This window comes from Triturus cristatus, chromosome 10 (genome assembly GCF_964204655.1).
Source record: "Triturus cristatus chromosome 10, aTriCri1.1, whole genome shotgun sequence".
NCBI lineage: Eukaryota > Metazoa > Chordata > Amphibia > Caudata > Salamandridae > Triturus > Triturus cristatus.
This window is the reverse complement of record NC_140593.1, coordinates 991861399-991882842: the sequence shown is the minus strand read 5'-3', so window position 1 is coordinate 991882842 and position 21444 is coordinate 991861399. Positions and strand designations below refer to the sequence as shown.

Here is a 21444-nt window from a genome sequence, read left to right as displayed (position 1 = left end):
TGTCACATCAGTTTACGCCAATTTTAAAAAAAAAAGCAATGCATCCCTCTGCGGTACAACCTCGGCTATCATGCCCTCGCAGGCAGGAAGGGCGGCCTCTGTGATAGTACAGGGCAGCGTTTTTCTCCCAACACAACGTTTTTCTCCCAACACAAAGAACTGCGCACTCTACCTCGTGTCACTGAGAGACGACAGACGTGAGACAGTCAGGGAGCAGCTGCTCCCGCAATTCCAGAGCGCCTCCGTTTGCAAACAGGAAGCACACAAGACTCCCCTCCAGTCGGGGTGTTAGCAGTTTTATAAACCAAATCAGCTCAGGTGCAGCTGTGGCTAGGGCTGAACCATAACACTGTGACAAAGGGGGTGGCGTGTGGAAACCCTCGAAAGCCGCCTTCTATTATTGTTTATCAAGACTGTGATAGGGGTTTACTTCATACAATGTCTGAATTATCACCAACATGGGACTTTCCAGTTTTGAGAGTGGCGACTTCCCAAGGAATTCCGTAATGGCGTAAATTTGCACCCCCCTCACTCAGCTCGAATTCCCAGAAGCCTCTGGGGAGGTTAGGGAGCCAGCAGGAGGGACTCTGCCATTAAGGTCACACAGGGAATCCTTTCTTGTGTCCAATTTTTGTAGCCTTGTGTCTTTCTTTGGCCCCTCTCAATCAGCCAGTCCAAACTTAAAATGTAATGTGTTTTAAATGATATGACGGATTTTTGGGGAAACTATCATACAAGACTGGTCAAGAGGAGCCTGGGTGTTGCAAGGACGTCCTTTAAAATATGATACTTAGAATATTATTGAAATGGGAATTTTCGAAAACTGCTGTAGCACAGCCCCCAAAAAATGGCAGCCTATCAGTTATATCTAAACTACGGCAAGATATCAGGATTTTCTTTAAAATATTGTTTTGGGTAGGAGACAGCAGAAAAGCTCTTTAACTCCAACGTTCAAGCCCCAGCAATGACTTTTGTTCAGCTGATATATTTTGGAACTAAAAGAGAAAACGTACATGCACACATCACACCATTTGTGCTTAATTACGCTTAACCCAGTGCTCGGTAAGGACAGTGTAGGAGGATCACTGCCAATGCCTCATGGGTCCCAGGTAAAACATGGGAGACCAGGGCAACAGATGTCAAACTCCCCACAGACCATTCCATACCTCCAAACAGATCCTCAAGAAACACCTCACCATCTGGCATGAGCTCACTAGAGGCCTCCCATACCATAAACAAACCCTATAAAACTATCACATCTGGGGAATATACAAACTGGATTCACCTTAGTGCCTTTCTTAAACACTATAATTCCAATATAGCATAAGCTAAAGTAAGAAAGCTCCCCCCCCACACCTTTCATTCATAATGTTGCCCATTGGTGATGTATCAGCCATAAGTACCTCATAAAGTTTGAAACCGGTCTGACATTTAACACCTTGATGAAGATGCACCAAGAAAGTGAAGCAAGATGGGCGAGTGGGCGACGAAGCAGCATTCTCTCCCACAGCATTTTTTTAAATATTCTAACACTTCAATATTACTGTTGTGCAAGCACGTCCAGTCCCACAGCTATTTGGCATTTTATCTCAACAAGACTTTTTTGAAAAACAAGTGGGATCAAACAGTTTGTTGTTTTTCAGCAGAAATTCCCAAATTGTCTGAAAGTGTTAAAATGTTTCTGCCAGTTCAAATCATTTCAGAATGCAATTGAACAAGCATTTGATTAATTTAAAATGTAAAAAAGAAGACACCTTCCTTCTACTTCACACTTTCCAATCCCCCTCAAGCAACTTATCAGTCTTATATCATGAATGCGAATGTTGGGCGTGGGAAGTATCAGAAAATAAAGTTACAAAGGTCTCAAATTCTCATATTTTGCAATTTCAGACAGAAACCATATCTCTTAGTACATAATACTTATGGACTCAAGCTTCATAAAGCAGCATCTATGATAATGTCACCAAGAGCTAACATTGTGCCTCAACGGGAATAAAAAACATAAGTGACAGAAGCAAGTGTCCTTTTGCACCAAAGAAAGAACATCAGCAAACATGTACCCAATTCAGCATGTCTGCAAATATCACTTTAAAATGTATGTTGGTATGGAACTATTTGTGCTACCAAAAAGAATCATTTTATTTACTGAATACTAACATTACCTACCATCAACTGTGTTTTCGTTTTGGCACATAAATATTATTTTCTTGAATATTTGCCTTTCGCTATCTGAAAGTACACAGATGTTGGCCCCAAATTCCCGCTTTTGCTACAGATGATCTTAATCAGGGCACTATTAACTTGGGCAAGAAAGATCACTTGACTTAGACCGTGAAATAAATCCATTGGTTGGCTATCTGTGCACCAAAGGCTGTAAGTTAAAACTCTGCAGGTGATCTACAAATGCCTTGCGGGATATTACACAATTTTTTCAAAAACTGGATCTAGGCTACATCTAGAAACAAAACTCTTGATGAGTCGTCTCCTCAATAATAGCTGCCAAGATTTCAGTTGCTTGTGTGTGTTATTTTCATAATTTCAATGTAATTATGAGTGACATTCAACGACTGAGTGACACTTTCTTGTGAGCAAAGTCAAGCAATGATGATGAGGAAAACACATAAATATCAGAAATTACACCCATTAGAGCAACGACAAATTCTAAGAAGATCTTAAAACTGCTGCAAAGCACCAGAAACGGAAGGCCACTAACCTAGTACCCTTGTAACCTGATTGTACTGTTAAACAAGTGTAGCTGAGCAATCTGCCCCAGTCTGCGCATGTCGTTACTGCCCAGTCGCCCCGCAGTGGCAGCAACCTGGATCCCACACCAGTTTGCCAGAGGCTGTGCTATCACAGAGCTACAGGCTCCTAGGCTGCTGAGCACTCAGCGCTGAAAAAAAAGTCTTAAAGTAGTACTAGTTGTTGGACCAGCACGCTGCACCACAGTGGCTCACCCTGATCGGACCCAAAATGAGTTAGTGGGACTAACGGGCTAGTCATGAAGTCAGAGCACCGACTGACTCTGACTGTACAAGTGTGAGACGGCAGAGTTCAGACAGCCTATAACAAACACAGGGCATGCACAGGAAGCTGAATAATCAATGATTGCTTGCTGAAAAGCTAATTTTCTTAGAAGCACTGTAGACAGAGGTATATCGCTCCACAAGCACTTACTCTGCGAGCAGGAATTTGGTACGGGCCGCCTCATGGCCACATTGCAATGACTCTGATTCTCCCACGGCTGCAACGCCGGGCATGATTGAGGGTGACGGCTCAGCTGCTACACTGTAGTGGACAGTGGTGTGTTCTTGGCTGCCTGGGTGAGGAACCACTCTGGCGGCTGCCGTGGTCCGTGGTTCACTCAGCTGGTGGGTGACAGGTCTGGTCCGGGCACAGGATCATTTTTAACAATATACAACCACCTGTGGCCTGAGCTATACTAACTTTATTAAACTGCGGCCGCCTGCTATGATTGCAATGCGGGTGGAAGGACGTCCCGCCTAATAAAGTGTGTCTGACGGAAACCTATATTCTGAACTCACCTCCCTGACTGTGTCAGAAGTAGGCATTGGGTGCTCCTAAAGTGAGTCATGATGTATGATCACTAATGCCGCGCGCGGTGTGTCTTGGGTGAATCCTTAATGTTGTTACGTTGTTACCAGAGTAGCAGCCCAGAGCTTCGAGCAGCTGAGCCAGCGCTGCCACTCCAGCTTTTCAGAGTAATGGTGCATGATGATAATCCTTAGCAGTGTGAGCGCTCCGGCTTGACAGCTGAGGAGGCGCTAATACGTGACTTTGCATTTCAGCGTGGTGATGCGGACCACCAGACTGAAAAGTGTTAGTCTAACGCCTGATGCGTAGTACTTGGCAAGGCTGCTCAATGAGCGAGTCACACACAGTCTGAAGCTCAAAGGATGCACAGACGAAGCCCCATCAGAGAGCACAGTGCCCTCTACTGGACTCACTTGGACACCCATATAATTGTACTGGCCGGATTACCCTCCTTTAACAAACACCTGAATGAACGCGTTACAGGAAGCCTTCTTCATAAAAGCCCTCCACCCACTCCAAAGAATGAGGGAGCACTTTACTTGCTGGCAGAAGCATGCTTTGCTCAGAACAGATCATCTGTGTATTATTTTGTGACATTTCACATCATCTTATACCCCTATCGGTGCCCCCAAAATAAGTCCCGACCTCACCCTGACGACACACAAGGCGGCTAATGTGGGAATCTACCAACGCCACCTGGGGCCAAGGTCTTTCTCCTACTCAACTGCCCGGCTCAAACGTAAGTAAATTCTAGTGCTATGGTATAATCCACATGGTGACATGCGCTATATCAATACCAATAAATATAAATATTCATTTATGAGATGTTAAAGGGGCAACCCAGTTCAGAGAAAAAATCAGTTCTTGTTACACATAATTGTGCTTTTCGGACAATAACCATTCTAGAACCTCACTTTATTTGATGACATCAACAGGGGTATTAAGATGTAGTATGACATCGTACACAGAATGGCTTCTTTAAGGACCAGTTAAACGTCATTCCAAAACCAGTACCCAGATTATCACTGGTTTGGTTTCTCACAAAAGCTTGGTCTGCTTGTCACCCCCTCCAAACCACCCTAGAGCAGCTGAATCTTTAGGATCCAGTCGTGTGCTGCCTTGCCTCTACTCACACTGCTTTTTCTACTTCAATTATACAATAAAGTACAATTTTAAAGTGCATCAGCAAGCAGAGCCTGTAAAAGGTGTTGAAACGAGAATACATCTAGCCATGTGTATAGGGTCTGAATATGTACGTTCTATGGTTGAACAGAGTTTGAAAATTGCAGCTCACCAATTCCATGCTTACGATAAATGTACTAGTTTTTTAACCTTCTGCATATAAACACAGTTCTGAAAGGAAATAATATGAGGAGTACTGCTAAGGATATTTCCTGACAGACTAGTGCTTGAAAAGGGGCCAATATGGCTGGGGCAGATTCAGTCTAAGATTGGGGTAGGGTTTTCAAGTGATTAACGCTTCATCTGCACTGCTGGTATTTTAAAAGCATGCCGAAAGGTCTTGCAATCTCTATGAAAACTCAGATCAGAGAGTCGGGGACAAAAAAATGTACCACATCATGTGCTTGCCAATAAAGACCCTCCCTACAAAGCAGTGCCCTGAGATGAACAGGGATTTAAGTGGGCCGGGTCCTGCCGGTGCTCAGTACAGGCTGTTCTGATAAGGTTTTGCAATGCAATAGGTATCGCATTTACAAAACTCATGTAAATGCGACACCTATTGCATTGCAAAGGCTTGTTTGTAAAAGCGCCCATGCGGCACTTTCACTTTAATGTCGGCCGTGCCCTTTTTCTTAGACGAGCCGAATCTAAAGAAAGGGGCATGGCTGCCATTAAAGTGAAAGTGCAGCATGAGGCGCTTTTACAAAAAAAAGCATTTGTTTATCAAGTTGACAAACAAATGCTTCTTTTTGTAAAAGCGCCCCATGCCACGGTTTCACTTTAAATGGCGGTGCGCCCCTTTCCTTAGACGGGGCTGGTCCAAGGAAAGGGGTGCAACTACTATTAAAGTGAAAGTGTGGCATGGAATAGTTTTTAAAAAAGTAAATAAATACTTTTTTTCTTTTTTTTAAACATGTGGGCGCGTTCGGTGCCACAAAAATACTCCGTTCTATTGCTTTTGATATATATTTTTAACTGCAAGAATTATTGATAAACTCGTCAGAGAGATATTATTCAAATGTATTTTAACTAAGAAATATTTGTGTTCCTTGTGAGGACATAAGAACCAATGAACCAATCACAAAACAATAAATATTCAAAACACAGGTATATATAAAAAAAGGTTTTATCTTTTGAAATTTATCAAGGGTGCTACACAGTTATACAAACAATGTAACAAGAGGAAAATAAATACAATTGTATAATCCTTCAATGTCACTATTGTAAACACTTCTTCTCATTGTACATTATTTTTCAGAAGAGAGTGTGAATGTCGACGTTTCAGTCTCTATGCATTTGTTCATGAGCCCATCTTCAGGACTATCATAAATTTAACAGGTGACCCCTGAATTGTGTTTCCAAAGATTCAAGAATTATAGAATACAATTGATACGTATATGTCAAATCGATTGTTGTTCTGTACAATGAGAAGAAGTGTTTACAATAGTGACATTGAAGGATTATACAATAGAACAGAGTATTTCAAATAAATCCCTTGAAGGCGCCTTTTACCCGTTCCTTTGATTTGCCCAAGCCCTCAAGGGTAGATTGGGTTTCCCATTATATTCAACAACAAAAAACAAAGGCTTGGCCACCACTGTATGTATGTGCCATACTATTGGCGGGGGGGGGGGGGGGAAATAAAAGCAAATGGGGAGAGCTTGTCCTGCCTGCAGACCGGAGAAAACCATTTAAGCGAACAGTGCTAGGAGGCTGCAATTAAAGCCTACCGAGTAACAACACATGTAACGGGTATCCTCATGGGAGGCTACAAAATGAGATAAGGCAGTACTAAGCAGGGACCACTAAGCCTATTGACCAATGAAAAGCCACAGTTTCCAAAGGGCAATGACACAAGCCAATGAATGAACGAAAAATATGGTCACAGCTTCAAGTCCATACCTGAATACAGCGTGCCTCGCAGAGCAGCGCGTGCGCTATCCAGGCTTGACCTGAAAAGCAGGTGCCAAGACGAGTCTCCATTTCTGCCCTCACGCTCTGGGTGAAAAAAAAAATCTTAACTGCAGCAGCACCACCCTTAACTGCCTTTGATGTAACTTCAAAGAGACTCGTGATAGCTCTTTCATAGTCTCATGTCAGAACTGAAGTATTTTCAAAGTTATTTACAACGAAGCCGTAGTTGGTGCTTATTCATCATATGCAACTAACAACCATTGACAAAGCCAATAATCCTGGCTTGTTGTAGGCGCAATGTTATTTGTTGTATTATATATCTGGATACAATGACAAAAGCAGGAAAATACCAGTGGGGCGGCACACTATGCTAAACACAGATTTTTAGCTTATGTGTTTTAAGGCACACCCTTAATAACAACACCCCCCCCCCCCCCCGAGATTTTTCATCCCACTGAAAGCCCTGGAGATGACCATGCCAGCCTGCCTATGTCAAAGCCCTCTAATCTTCCTAGAGCTAGAACGCTTGGTAGGCAGCCCACGTCTCGCTTGGGAGCTGTGGGCTTTGCTCAGCTACTGCCTTGTGATCATATCAACAACCTCGCACAAACACTAACGTACGTGGGTACAGGAAGGACAACAGCCTAACTCTGCCTTTAAAAAGATTGGAGAGTTTACTGTAATTAAAAAAAACTATTACGGAGCATGGAAATCCAATGTGGTCCCTGTAGTTAAAAGCCTGATTTAGAAATGTCTCTTTTTTCTAAACAGGAGAACGCGTGTTTAAAAAACAAACTGGATTTAGAACACAAATATGAAGGAATCTGGTGGGTTTTTTTTTTACTGAAATATTTGATTAGAGTTTAAAGATTCTTTTTGATTTATTCTACACCTCTTCTTTGCCTGTTGGTCATGTTCCTCTAAGTTGAGCTGTTCTGTGGAATGTGATACCTTTATTCATTATTTGAAACTTAGATGAGGATCAATGTGTAGAAATTGATTTGACTCGATGTGGACTATACTTTGATATTCCGCCATGTGGAGGCATTTGCATTCTCCCTTTGCACAGTGAAGCATATAGGTACATGTTTATTATAAGCCTACTCCCACTTCAAATGTTACATACCATTATATATTAAATAGGATAAGAAAATAGGACTTGCCAAAGTAAAAAAAGAACTTGATATTGTCATGATAATCATGATGACATCTTAGGGGTTGCGATAGAAACATATCCATTAAGTAATCCCAAAAATTGAATGTGTGAGATTTACGCAAATTTCCAAGCCTTTACCCACCAGTTTGGGAGATCGGGGGCTATCAAAAAGCCTGCTTGCTAGCTTTGCACGAGCCTGTATAGGAGTAAGTGGTTGCGTAAGCATTACATACTTACGACTGCATGTTCGCGATGCCCTCTCTAACCAATGCTTCACACTTCATGTGATAAGCCATCCCTGCGGAAGGTTACGTTGCAATTAAACATGCAGACATTGCTGGCACTGCCAAATGTTCAATTGCCAATCCATAGGAGGCTTGAGGGGGTGACTCCAAATTCAGCCATGCCAATAAAAGCAAGGGCTTCTCGGAGCCCCCCCCCCCCCACACAACATGGGAAGACATCAGACGCGCAACACCCATTGGGCTCACCGGGCTTCAGCCCCACCCCCCCTCATGTGTGTCAGCCCGGCTGAGACAGCCTCGCGGGCTGGCGTCCGTCTAATTGCAGCCGCACCCAAGTACTTCACAGGTCTTTAAAAGACCATTTACTCGTTAATGAGGCTTTTGTTGTGTTTTCAACCCTTCATACAGCCACTCTGCCTATGGCTGGAAGACTGAGCCCCCCCCCACCCCCCGAAATCTTTTTCAGCACCCCCCCCCCCCCCCCCCCCCCCGAAATTTGGCTCTAGTTGCCCGCCTGGAAGACATCATACTGGGTCCTTTACTGCCAATCTGCCAACAATGATAGTGCCAAAGCCATAAAATGCCCCCCTCATTCCAGTGTGTTATGGGCATGTCCGTATTTCTTAGTTCACCGTGGTCTAATGACACAGTTCTTTTTACAGACATAAAATGCGATATATTTTCACAGTTTTACCCTTCCAAAGTGTACTATTGCGTTTTCAAATTGGAAACTATTAAATTAAAATATTAGCTGCAGAAGACACTGGTTTTGTGCGTGCGACTCGTGTTGCTTTAAGGCTGCCATTTTTTTTGCGGATAATGTCCGTCGCTTATGTAACCGGTTATTCGAGGCGGCTGTCCCCGCAGACAACAGCTAAGTGGATTTGAAATGCTCCTTTCACCCCCTCCTTTGTGACGAGATTGGGTTTCTAAAAATAAAGTGCAGATGTTCCTGCTCGCGTGAAGTGCAGGGTGGGGCCCCGGGCTGGAGAGATGACAACAGAACTCGATCCCTCGGCGCCACTTGCTACGTAAGCGCCTCGGTGCGTCTGGTGCTTCTAACTGAAGAATTATAAATTCCTCCCTTTTTAAGAAGTAATGACCGATCGATTTCCAGGGTTTAATGGGAGGAGGGTGGTGGTTCTTTCTGAACAGTTGTCTTCTCTCTGGTGTTAGAGAGGGCTCTGCGGTGCATTGAGCGCGGCCGCTTTGCTTCGACTGGTGACTACGTGAGTGCTTGTGATTTCTTGTGTGCTATTTGCTGGTGAGGTCACACGTGACAAGCGCCAGTGTCAGAAGTCTCGTGCAGGTGGCGGGAAGGGCAGTACGTCAGCCCCCTTGTGACACCGAGAACTGGGAAAATTACTCATAGCACGCGGGCACGACCTTTAACCCTGCTGGCGCTGGCCATTCCCTTATTTAAAAGTTGGCAACCCTAAGCCTCCTCACACACACACTATTCGAAAGTATCAGTTGTAAGCCTGGGCAAAGCACTACGCTACGCTCGCGAAGTTTGCGCTACTTCGCACTACGCGAATTGCACGTAGCACAGGGAAAACATGCGTAGCGTTGCGTAGTGCAGAGGTTATTTTTCGCTTGCTCGCGGTCCTCACCATCAAGTTGGCGACCGCAAGCAAGCAAAATGACATCCCGGCGAGACTTTTTCCTTGTTCGCGATCAGCAACATCAAGTTGCCAATCGCGAGCATGGAAAACAAACATCCGAGGAAGATTCTCAACGCGGGGAGGTCAGGTTTCTCATTGCAAGTGGTCGGGTGTGCTCGCGATGAGAAACTACCAGTCCGCGTTGAGAAAGCTGCCGCTCGAGTAAAAATCTACTCGAGCGGCAAAAAACTACAGCTCGCACTGTGCAAGATGCCGTTTTCAATGATTGCACAGTGCCGGATGCTTGTCCGCACTGTGCAATCATTGAAAACGGCATCTTGCACAGTGCGAACAGGGTACTACGCAGTCCGCGAAGTGCTACGCGTAGCTCGCGTAGTGCACTTTGTGTAGCTTCACGTAGTGCTACTTCGTGAACTACGCCCAGGGTTAATCAGTTGTAGTTGAATTCTCTGATTCACGTTCAGGTCTCTGTGATCCTCGAGGAAATTCGACTCGACCAATTACAGATGGTTTCTATTGTGTCCAACTGCTGCCACGTGCTTTTTTTTTTTAGACATTTCTTGAACTTTAGAGAACGTTTTAGATACCTCGTGGAACAGATAAAGGCCCAACACCAAAATACTGTGGATTTTGTATCTTCCAGCACAAATATCACAGTCGAAATATCGACTAGCAAAATTTGTAGAGGTAAGTATTTATACATTACAAATATTTAGTTAGTAACTCCATAGATACCATGACCTAATGCAGATTTTCAAGACAAGTAGATGTGGAGCTTCGAATATTAAATCTATATTTACCTATGCGTATTCACCATGGCAATATGTTGGTGATTGATATTTTGCATACGATTTGCTTGTTGTACAATATTAACATTTTTGATATTCTGACGGAAAACCACAGGTATGCGGTGTCTGATGGTGTCAATTGGCTGCAGTTGGTACTTTATTGAAACAGTAGAATGCCCCAGGGTTTTTAGTCCGATGTTCAAAACTTCATCCTGGTGCAGTAGAAGTCGTTTCTAAGGGGTCGCATGAAAATTGCACAAGGACATATGAAGTTACTGTTCGGAAAGTTTGAGATTGCGCCGAAAGGGGAAATTGGCCCCAAAGCTCATAGTTGAACTGTCTTGAATGGCTTTGTTTACTTTTGTGTCCCTGTGACACGAGTAAGCAGACAGCTTGTGTGTCCTGATATTTGGTTCTTTCTAAGCACCACATCCACCTAGACCTCAACTCAAATTATTATGAAATACGTGCCTGGCCAGTACAGTGTCGAAAGGTCTTTGGTGGGTGCAAAACAGAAGTCGCAAGCAGAAGTAAATACTATAATTCCTGAACCCGGTCATTGGTTAAAAGAAATAGCCCCCAGACAACTCTTTCTGACTTCAAGATCTCAATGGGAACACAAGAAATGCATGATGACTGCATGAAGTAGTGATGTACTGTGATTCTAAGACGGCATCTATGTGCTGCCGATTCACAGTTGCATGTACGAGAAAGGGATATTGCACAATTTTTTTCATGATAATCTGCAAAGTGAATTTACAATTCTAGTCATGAATCTCTGTGATTAACTACTAGAGCCCATTAGACACCACCTGCTTGGATGAGGTACGTTTCACCCGCAGAGAATGAGTTACGCGGGCAGCTGTTGCTCCATAACCCATCAAGCTGACCAAGCAAATTTCTTAAGAACTGATCTTTCAAAACTTACAGCAAGGATGTCACAATTCTGTGCACACCCCATATCTAGACCAAAAAGATACTTACTACAGTCCTTCTAGCAGTGGTTTTGAGATATCACAGAGGACTCCGTCTTGGTGCTGTGATGTAACAGAACGCAGATGTTAAAAATGCGCAAGCTTCATGAAGACAGCGACTGATTACAAGTGTCCAGGTGAACGGCAATGCAAGAGCAAATACGATTGTAAAGGTATTGGGAATTATAAGTGTTGTAATGTTTATCATGTCCGGTAATTGACAGGTACAAAGAAGATTGCCTACTTCACATTTCGCCAGGTGAACCTGCCAGAATTTAATAGGAGAAAAATTACCGGTAAATACAGAGAAATTCTCATATTGGTGTGCTAAGCACCAAAATCTGCAATGTATGCCCTATTTTCTGTGTTAAACGTGGAACAGGCGATAACTGATTAAAAAGACCTGATAAATTCCAAACACCTTGGCGTCAGATTTTATCGGGTGCGACTATCTTCACATCTGACATCAGGACACTTTCAATCAGATACTTATACTGTATATGGAAATGTACTTACTTGTAAAAGGGGAATCTCGACAATGTCACCACAGTCCCTTCTCACATAACATCCCATAAAGCAAAGGATCCCAGAAACATTTTAAAGAGACTTTTTGGCGCCAATGGGTTCCTATTTATCATGGCCAGCCACCATGGTTTCAATTTTGGAACAGAACAAAAGAAGGTGTTAAGCTCCATTCTGACATGGGGAATGTGGGAGATTTGGATGAATATATGAATCTTTACATGGGAACCCCAAACTAGAGCGTCTGTTCGAGCCATTTTTCAAGTATTAATAGGACCAAATAAGATGGAACAAGATTTTTTGATTGTTTTTTTTATTTACTAAGTTCACACAAAAATGTGACCCTTTAAGGAGACAGTTTGCCAGTCTTCTTGAGATCCACTCTCTGGAGCATCCATGCCTCATTCGTAAGAGGTTGTCCTACCAACCCCTTCAGCCCCTGCTGCAAAGTCATAAGTATGCACCAATCAAGTAAAGAACGCCAGATATTGCCATCAGACGCGAAACACTCGATAATATCAAATCTCTAAAAATCCAAGCTCTGCGTCTTTTTCGTTGAAGGACCTGGGAGGAGGGAATCTTCCCTCTCAGGTTGAGGAGCATTAACTGTGACTTTGTGTAGGGGTCTAGGATGGAAAACCACGCTAACGGGTAAGCATCGGTTTGTTGACAAGAGCGCCAAGCGGTGCCCAGACCATGAGAGATGAGATGCAGATGAACGAGCATTTAATGAAAGAGATTTTTGAGAACAGATTTGTCTTTGTAGGTGTCTGCTCTGGAATCCGTATCCAGGCAACGGTGCTTGTAGAACGTGCGAAATGACATTCAAGAGGAAGCTCTGCAAATTTCAGCGAGGGGCATTTTATCCAAGAGGGAGGCTGGAGCAGGTTTCCCTCTTCCAGAGTGAACTCTGGGGATGCTGAGTGAACCCTGAGGATGTGGGGGACTGGTTGGCACTTAGCAGAATTTTGCATCTATATGCAGGTTCTTTAATGCTGGAGCCAAAAACAGCAGGGCTGTTTTTTTCTGAACACCTGCAGGATATCTAAATAGTTACACCCAGCTATATTTGTATCCATGGTGTGCAAAATGTGTTCTGCTGGAGCAGAGGGGTTTGGGCAGGGGGGCTGACTAAAAAAAAAAAAAAAAATGTTTTGTAGCTGCGAAAAAATGGCAATCTAAACCAGACATGTCCAAGGTTTTCAGAGCATGTCTTCAATTTACAACAAAGCACACAATTTGAAAACTGACAGGCAATGGATTTCACATATATTGGAGAGCGTGAACCTAGCAAGAGAGCGCCGAACAAACGCAGAAGTCCAGAGTTGCCATCCATGATAGTCTACAGTGAATCCAGATGTTCACGGTGGGGAATCCTACGGATCCTTTCTGAATAGTCAAAGATCTGGGGCAGGCCTGATGATGATGGGCGATGTTTGCAATGTGCAGATACGGCGATAGGTTAGAGCACTCAAAAGGCTAGAACCGAGCAATTGCGCTTATCGGGCAGTGGGTATGGGGAAGAGAAAAGGAAACCACTCACACTCAACATTCCTGGACAACTTAAAAATGAAGCTGAGGACCACAGGCACTGTTACCAAAAAAAACCCCAGGACTTAATAAATGTGTCATACAGGATATATGGCCACATGGCAGCAAGGAATAAAGTATAATTTACATTCTTGGAGTGTATGATATATAAATGCAATCCATCAATAAATAAAACAAAGGATGAAGAGTGAGGTAAGAGGATGGAACCCTGTTGTCTGGAAGTTGCACGCAGTGCTCTCCAAAAGGCTCCCTAAACTACTGACATGTATTCGGATCTACCGATTTGGCCTAGTGATTGCAGGTGGGGTTCTTAGGTACTCATTTTTGGGGTGTGGCACTTATTTTTCCTGAACAGACCATGATCCAAAGCAACAGAGAAAAAAAACACAAAAGGGGGAAAGAAGTGGGAAGAGGAAGACAGAAAAAAAGAGGCAAGGGGAGAAAGCAGGGATGAAAGAGAACCTGCAGGAGTGAGGTAAAGAGGCAGGGAGTGTCGGGTTGATTAGAAAGGTACGAGGTGGAACCCAGACAAGGCAGCCTTGGCATTCGGCAAACTGACCTCTGATGGCGCCTTCTGCGGGTTTCCATGCAAAACGTGGGGCCCTGACAAATTAGGCACTGGGTACAACGTTGAACGGGTGGGGATTTTGAGACAGATCAGCAGCTAGTACATGTGGGTTTGGTGTACAAAAGTATAATGGGTTTGGGAAGATAAGTTATTCTGTGCTACCAAGTCTTTTCTAGTGCTGAACACTCCCCACCTAGAGACTTCCAAGTAATGAAAAAAGCAAGATACCAATAAGCCCACTTGCCTGTGCCATCAAACAGAGAAGGCCAATCAGCTTAGTGCAAAGAATGAGCAGTCTTGAGGCTTTCCTAAAAAATAAGTGATATTCATTTAGTCAGATTTCTTATTACAAGGTATTCCAAAGTACTGCCGCCAACACTGAGAGAGCAGCGCCGTGCTCATGCCTTCCTGAATCTTGCGATCTCTAAGATGTAAGGACCTGGCGATTGCTGGGGGCCTTGGAGGTGCTCACAGGTCAAATTAATTTTGAAGGCAACCATGGATTTTGAATATTCCTAGTGTGGTGGGCATTCAAATACGTCTTTAAAGCAAATTCTCTCCTCCACTAATAACCAGTGTAGAGTGAATATCCGAAGAGACATGGCCTGATGCCGGTGTGCCTTAACAGCTACTAGGAAGCATTCTGCACCCTGAAGTATAAGCCACTTAAGAAGACCCAGACAGGCAGTTTTAGAGCAATCAACTGGCACGTGGAATGGAAAACTGGAGGGATTGAACTCTTTCCTCAAGGGTTTTATGTGAAAGACAAAGCTTTACGGCCGTCGAGCTTTGAGGGTCCAGGGTGAGATCTTCATAAATGATTGGGCCCAGAATCATAACAAGTGTAGACTTTGTCCCATCACTTCCATCCAATAGAAAATTGGTAGGGGTCCCGGGTCTCTATCAAGAAGTGCTACAGAAGTTTATTTTCAGGTAGCTGCAACTCATGCAGGAATCTATTGCTGTCAGTGAAGAGTTGTTGAATATCAGCTGAGAGTCACCAGCGTAGGTAATGACTGTATTAATTTTAGCTGTGATCCAAGATTTACATGGAAAAAAAAGAGAATTGGGACAGCAGAGCCCTGGGGTACTCCACAAGTTAAGACTTGTCTTGTCGTGTTACGCAGGTGCGCATTGGGATGTCCCAGTCAAAAAGGAAGTGATTCATTCTGATGTTTTTCCACAAACATCCGACAAAGCCCAGCCAGCAGAAGAGTGGCAAGCAGTGCGGAAGGCTGCTGAAAGATCTAATGATATACGCGCTCCAGTGCCGTCAGTCTCCTGCGGTAGCTCCTCGAGGCTGGCGACCGCTGAGAGTCCCAAGGCAAGCTTTAGACATGACCAAGAATATCATTTCTTTCAATATTAAGTTGATCAATGACCAAGCAACTGTTTCTGATTAGTAAAAGTTAGAGATGGGTTAGGAATTTGACAACACAGCAAGATCTGAAATCAATTTATCAAAAGTAGGCCACGATTGTCCTCATCAAGGATCTGGAACAAGACCATATGGCTGCAAAGGATTTATACACCCCCCTAGGGTTATAGTGATTGGTAATTTACTGTAGATTGAGTCTGACTACCTTCTGTGGTCCCTGCACATTTATTGAATAGTTACATGAAAAAGAGCAATGGTGCTTGGGAGTGTAGTCTACTTAATTAACCAGGCTTTGTTGCAACTACTGCAATGGGGCTCTCAGTAGCTTGCTCAAGGATGCCAATGCATGCCTTCATGCTTCCCACCTCCCCTTCCCACTCGCTGCACCATTCCTCCTCCAGCTAAGAAATCGCAACATTTTCATAAAACAATCACCTGTCTTCATGAAAAAGGTCCCACAAGTCACTAGTCTATTATATGCATTGGCACTAACATGACATGCTTTCATGAGGGCACTGGACATCTCTCAGAATTACACATGCTTAGGTCTATAGAGTCTGCAGCCCATACACCGTCTGTTTAATTTCACAGGGCATTTAGCGTCACCACTTTAGTTTGCTGCCCATTGCTTTGATGCATTTTTTGTAGCTCCTTGTCCCCACTGCTGAGCAATTTTTGCTGTGTTTTGCCAATTCTGCTGGGACAATTCTGCTGGGACATGTGTTGTGAAGGCAAGAAAATCAAATGTTTCTTTTCCTGCTAATAATTTCCGTCACCTGTTTTTCATTGCCTGTTGCTTCCTAATCTTTGTCTGAGATGCATATTTCCGTATGGGCAGCCTCATGAAATAAGCCATATGTTATGCAATCGGCATTTTTATTGTGCATGTTCTACCACGGGTTGCCTGGAGACTTTCTATAAGGTTCCCGGGTCAACACTGCAGTCCAAAGTCTGATTCATCTAGTGTTGGTGTGTAACAGGTATTGAGTTCTGGTCATATTCTACATTTGGTGGTTATGCCATATTCATTGCGTTGTGGGCGTACAAATCTGGGGTTCAAGGGTTAAGGCTGGAGCACTTTGCTATTAGTTTTAGGATGTTCGAGGTCAATATACATGATTATTGGCAGGCAAAGTGAGGTGTGTATGGGTGTGTACGTAACTACGAAGCTGGTAGTTTGATGGTAGTGACAATGTGGCTCTACGGCCATAGAATGCGTATCCAGACCTAGTAGGGTCAAATCATACCTCCATCTCCCAGGACACCATGTATGCAGTCCTCGGCTTTTCTGTTACATATCACTGTTATGCAGTGATTTAGTCAAACTGTTGATTGAAAGCAAATTAGAACTACAGCTCCCAGAATACATTGTGTTGTCAAATGAGAACTAACACCCTGGAATTCGAGTTTTCCTATTGACATGGAACAATATTCCAATCCAAAATCTTGGTCTTTCATTAAAAACTATTTTATTTTAGTAGTTTTATTTTAAAGTCAATACTGGTACCATCAGCAACGTTTATGAAGTCGAAACCGGGAACTTGGTCACGCCGTCAATATGGCAGTTGTGCTGGTCCCCGGTACACTTCCCCGGGGAGGTGGGGTCAGCGCTAGTGATGCGCTGGGGGCCTGCCCTCACCGCACTCGCCCATTGGTTAAGGCAAAGGTGCCCGGAAGCAGTACAAACGCTTCCGGGGAAAACGCAGGGAAAACCGGTCCCGGAACTCACCGGGACCTGTTTATTCCAGTTTTGGGTGTAGAATGCCCTTTAAAAGAGCAGCAGAGCGGCGGCAGAGTCTCTTCTTCGCCGCTCTGCCATTGAGGAACAACTATCGCACCAGCTGCACGCGGAGGACTGCAGGAAGCCTCCATTTGTTTTTCTTTTCCCACCCACCATCCCAAGGCAGCAATGTTTTAGGAAGTAGTGATGTCAGGCTTGTGTAAAGGTTTTTGCTTTCAAGGTTTAAAGTTGTAAACTGGTTGTCATTTTCCAAAGAATGCCATTCATTATGCTTTACTTTACAGGTTAAATGTCTATTTTCTTGTCGTATTTATGTCTCTGAGTATCCTTGGTCTATGGCAAGGTCATGATTGCTAGGAAAAAATGTACTTCTCTTAGAAGGCATCCCATTGTTTAACGGGGACGGGTGGGGGGGGGGTCAGTGGTCCTTCATCACACTCCAGGGGGCACTTATGGCCGGCAGGCTGAAGGGTACGGGGGTAGGAATTCCCGCTTCCAGTAGGCCTCTTGGGCCAACCCCTGCGCAGGCGCATTGGGTGCCAACATGGCATAACATAAGCCCCTGGGAGGTAGGGTGGAAGGGCGTAGGGGGCACCCACGGAAAGGAATCTGGTGGGCACAGTGGCCTCCTGCGCAAGGTCACTCCGGTAAAGAGGGACCTGGCATGTAGTTGGGAACAGTCATGACCTTGCACGTAGGCTCATCCAGGATATGCACATATTCCAGTTTTAGGTTATGTATGGCTAGGTATTAGACTCATATTAAGGTTAGCCATACAATGCGTTAAATATCTTTATTTCTAAATGTGATTGGATATGTTTTGGTTTTCGGCGTATGTTTTTAAAAAAAATTGATTATGAATTTTAATAATGTTATAATGTTTTAATAATTTGTAATAAATACGGCCGGGGTTATACAACCCCTAATCCAAAGAATTGTGTTTGGATATTATTACTGATGCCTTGCGGGGGAGAGGGTGTGGGGTAGGGGTCAACTGATCATGTCAAGGGAGGGGACTCGGCAATACTAGGCCAGATTGTGAAAGGAGCAGCCAGCAACAGAAAGATTCTGTACATTTGATTGTCAGATTACTCCGCATCGACAAGAATCAGGATTCCAGTCCTTGGTTTTCCTTCTATGAATGTTTTCGGGTGTGTTAGTCCAACTGATTCAATTAAAGTAAGCCAAGGCTACAAATCCCCAAACCCAATAAGTTATCAAACATTTAAGTCCAGCACTGAAAACATGGTGCCTTCCTGATATAAATTTGACAACCCTAACTGTCACAGCTGTGCGCGGTAGCCATCTATTTGGTGTCATAGAGAAGGCTGTGGTCCATGCTGCTCCATGAGGTGCTCAGAGTTTGGGGAGGTGGCAACGTGGCTCAGGTCTCATCTTCCAAACCCTTTTATGAATCTCAGGCAAAGTTGCTCTGGCCTTCGTTGGATGGGCAGGAGTTCTCTTGTCAATGGCAGATCCTCCCCCGAACGGCACATTCAGAAGTAAACTTAACCCACATGCACTGCTGCAGTATTACAACTCCTCCATTTACAATGGAGGGTCTTGATTTTTAGGAAAAATCAGCCTTTTAAAGGCATGTTTTGACTTTCTCCTTCAGGAGTGGTGACATACGTTGACCTACAATGGGGAAATCCAGCTGGGCAGAGAACTTAAAAATAGGCAACCCAGCTCCATAAAATCACAGAAGAGATGCATATCTACCACAGATTGGCCCTACAATGAGGACATTACGATTAACCAGCACGCACTTAGGCAGAATTTAAAAGAAACCTTTTCTGTGATCTCACCCCAAACTAGTCTTCTCGTATATTATGTCTTCAGGGTTTCTCATTAAAAAGTCGATGTTAAAACTTGTTTTCTTGCTCAAATTGCTCCACAACTGAGATGATGCCCTGATGGTGGTCTCTCCGAAGCAGAGTATTCTCCTGTAAGCAGAGTCTGCTTCCTGGTGCATTGTGGGTTTTCGGGAACGTGATTACTAAGAATCTGATGCATGCTTGAAACTAAAAGAAAGACTTAGAATAGATGGCAGGAAAGTGCACGGCATGTGATCTACAGCACATGGTGAAAACAAAACTCTACGTAAGGCTGATCAGGGCAGTTGACGAACCAGTAGTGGATCACGCTCGCTAGGTAACAATCCAGTGCAGCAGACCTGCCGACGAAAACAAACGACAACAAAAATTCACAGTGTGAGAATGGGGCCTCATGCCGAGAAGTGCCTAAGAGGCAATATCGCCTCATGACCCCATCTCCAAAACAAGCAGAAAAGATTTCGGAGGGTTATGTTGATGCCCTGGGCTGCTTTCAAACCTCTTAACCAATATCAGTTGATCAAACCTCGAAAGATGAGCTGTAAATCCACCCTTTGCAGTAGTGTCCAGCTCGTTTTTCCCACCACTGGGTGATATCGGCTTCTCACCTGGAAACCGTGTGAAAGCATCAGATATTGTGTGACACCATGTGAGTTTGCAAGTCTGCCAGTGCCCTACATTACATCCTTCAAACTGAGGAAGCTTGACGCAACGCTCTATACTGTTATACTACTTGTTTATAGAGTAAATGTTAAAGTTCAGAGAGTAGTGTTGATGGATAGGCGTTCAATAAGTGTTCATCTGTGCATTAACAGAAGTGGCAACCAGGTATTGAAGCCATCATCTATATCACACAGTAGTGCATGCACTACCTTGTAATGCTGTGGTTCTTGCACAACACTACCTTAAGCATACTTCTCTACAGTGCTTGGACAGCACAACTGCATGACTACTGTGGAGACTCTGCAACACTCCTTTAGGCATAATATTGTAAAGCTGCGCATAATGCAGTGCTCGCACAGCACTCTCTCCAAGCTTCCACTGGTGCACGCACAACAAACCAAAAATCACGCAGCAGTTTGTGTACAGCACAGTGTATAGATATTACAGCATTATACGGAGCGCTTTGTTACAACTGCAATACACAAAAAGTACCTCACATAAGAAGGAACCCTCTCATTCATTAAGATGTGTGCGCTCCCCATCATGCACACTGCGGTATTTGTGCAGCACTCCTTTACAGTGTGTGGCCTTTCCCAGACCTGAGAAAGAATACATTTATGAGGCCAGGTGAGCCTGGTGCTGCAAACCCTCCATAGTTAATTAAGAGCATGCTACCGTTCTCTATATAGCACACATCTGCCATCAGTGTAGCCTCACGGTGCTATGTGTACGCACCGAAAAAATGCATAAACCTCTCTTTACAAATGCATTTGTTCACAGAGTACCCCTTCTTTATCGGGGTGCCTGTTAGTGACTCCATCCTGCGCACAAAAATAGAATGTCGTGGACATCTACTCTGTAAGTGACAGCATGATCTACCCGTCTATTTCTGCGGGTGCCCCTGACAGCCCTTCTGCTATCACTGTGCCCGGACAGCCCTTCTGCTATCACTGTGCCCTGACAGCCCTTCTGCTATCACTGTGCCCTGAAACTCAGTATCCCCCACCCCGCCAAACCCTTAACGAGTGGACACAGGGTGCATGCTCATCAACTCACCTGATAGCGTGGTTCAGGGAAGATGTGTGGTTTGCTTCCAGGATTTTCCTGCTCGGTTCAGATCTGGCCAGCCGTGGTATCCTCCCATCTGCAACATACAAAATATTTTATTACTCTTTGTGGTGCATTCCTCAAGGTTTGGCATACATAATGGACTTCACTGTGCTGTAGAAAAGTGTAATGAAACAGGACGTTTTTATAATGTAGTGTTTCCTTAGATGCAGTATTTGGTAGCTCACTGTTCATAGTGGATTGTGTGTAAGGCGCAAATCTCTTCTTCACGGTGAGGTGCATCTGAGGGATGGATGACACAATACCATATATAGAAATAGCACCTGACATAAATATCATTGTATATATATTGTTTAAAATGTCCGCCACTACTATTTTTTGCAACAGGGTAATATTTCTGTAGATGATATTTAGGACACAATATTTATGTTACACAATAGTCTGACAATGATATTCTGCTACCACACTACGGTACTTTCAAAGAGCCAATCAATCCCACTGCAGTACTCTGGGACCATCATCCCTACTACAGTACTTCAGGTATCTCTTATTTAGTATTATAGGCATCCCTTATTCCAGTTGTGGCACTAGACAGCAAATACTTAGAGTGCAGTGAGGCACCTCACATTAACACTAGTACAGCACGATTTAGTCACTCTGCCACATTTGTATAGCACCT

General features: G+C 44.0%; 1 protein-coding gene across 3 annotated transcripts in view; it reads right to left on the bottom strand.

Annotated features, from left to right (window-relative positions):
• The window catches only part of RAI1 (retinoic acid induced 1), a 593546-nt gene that overhangs the window by 184363 nt on the left and 387739 nt on the right, over nucleotides 1-21444 (bottom strand). For all 3 annotated transcript variants that reach the window (XM_085628940.1, XM_085628939.1, XM_085628941.1), the window contains one exon: nucleotides 20754-20841. The gene's annotated coding sequence lies outside the window, so the exon portion shown is untranslated. The remainder of the gene's footprint in view (nucleotides 1-20753; nucleotides 20842-21444) is intronic.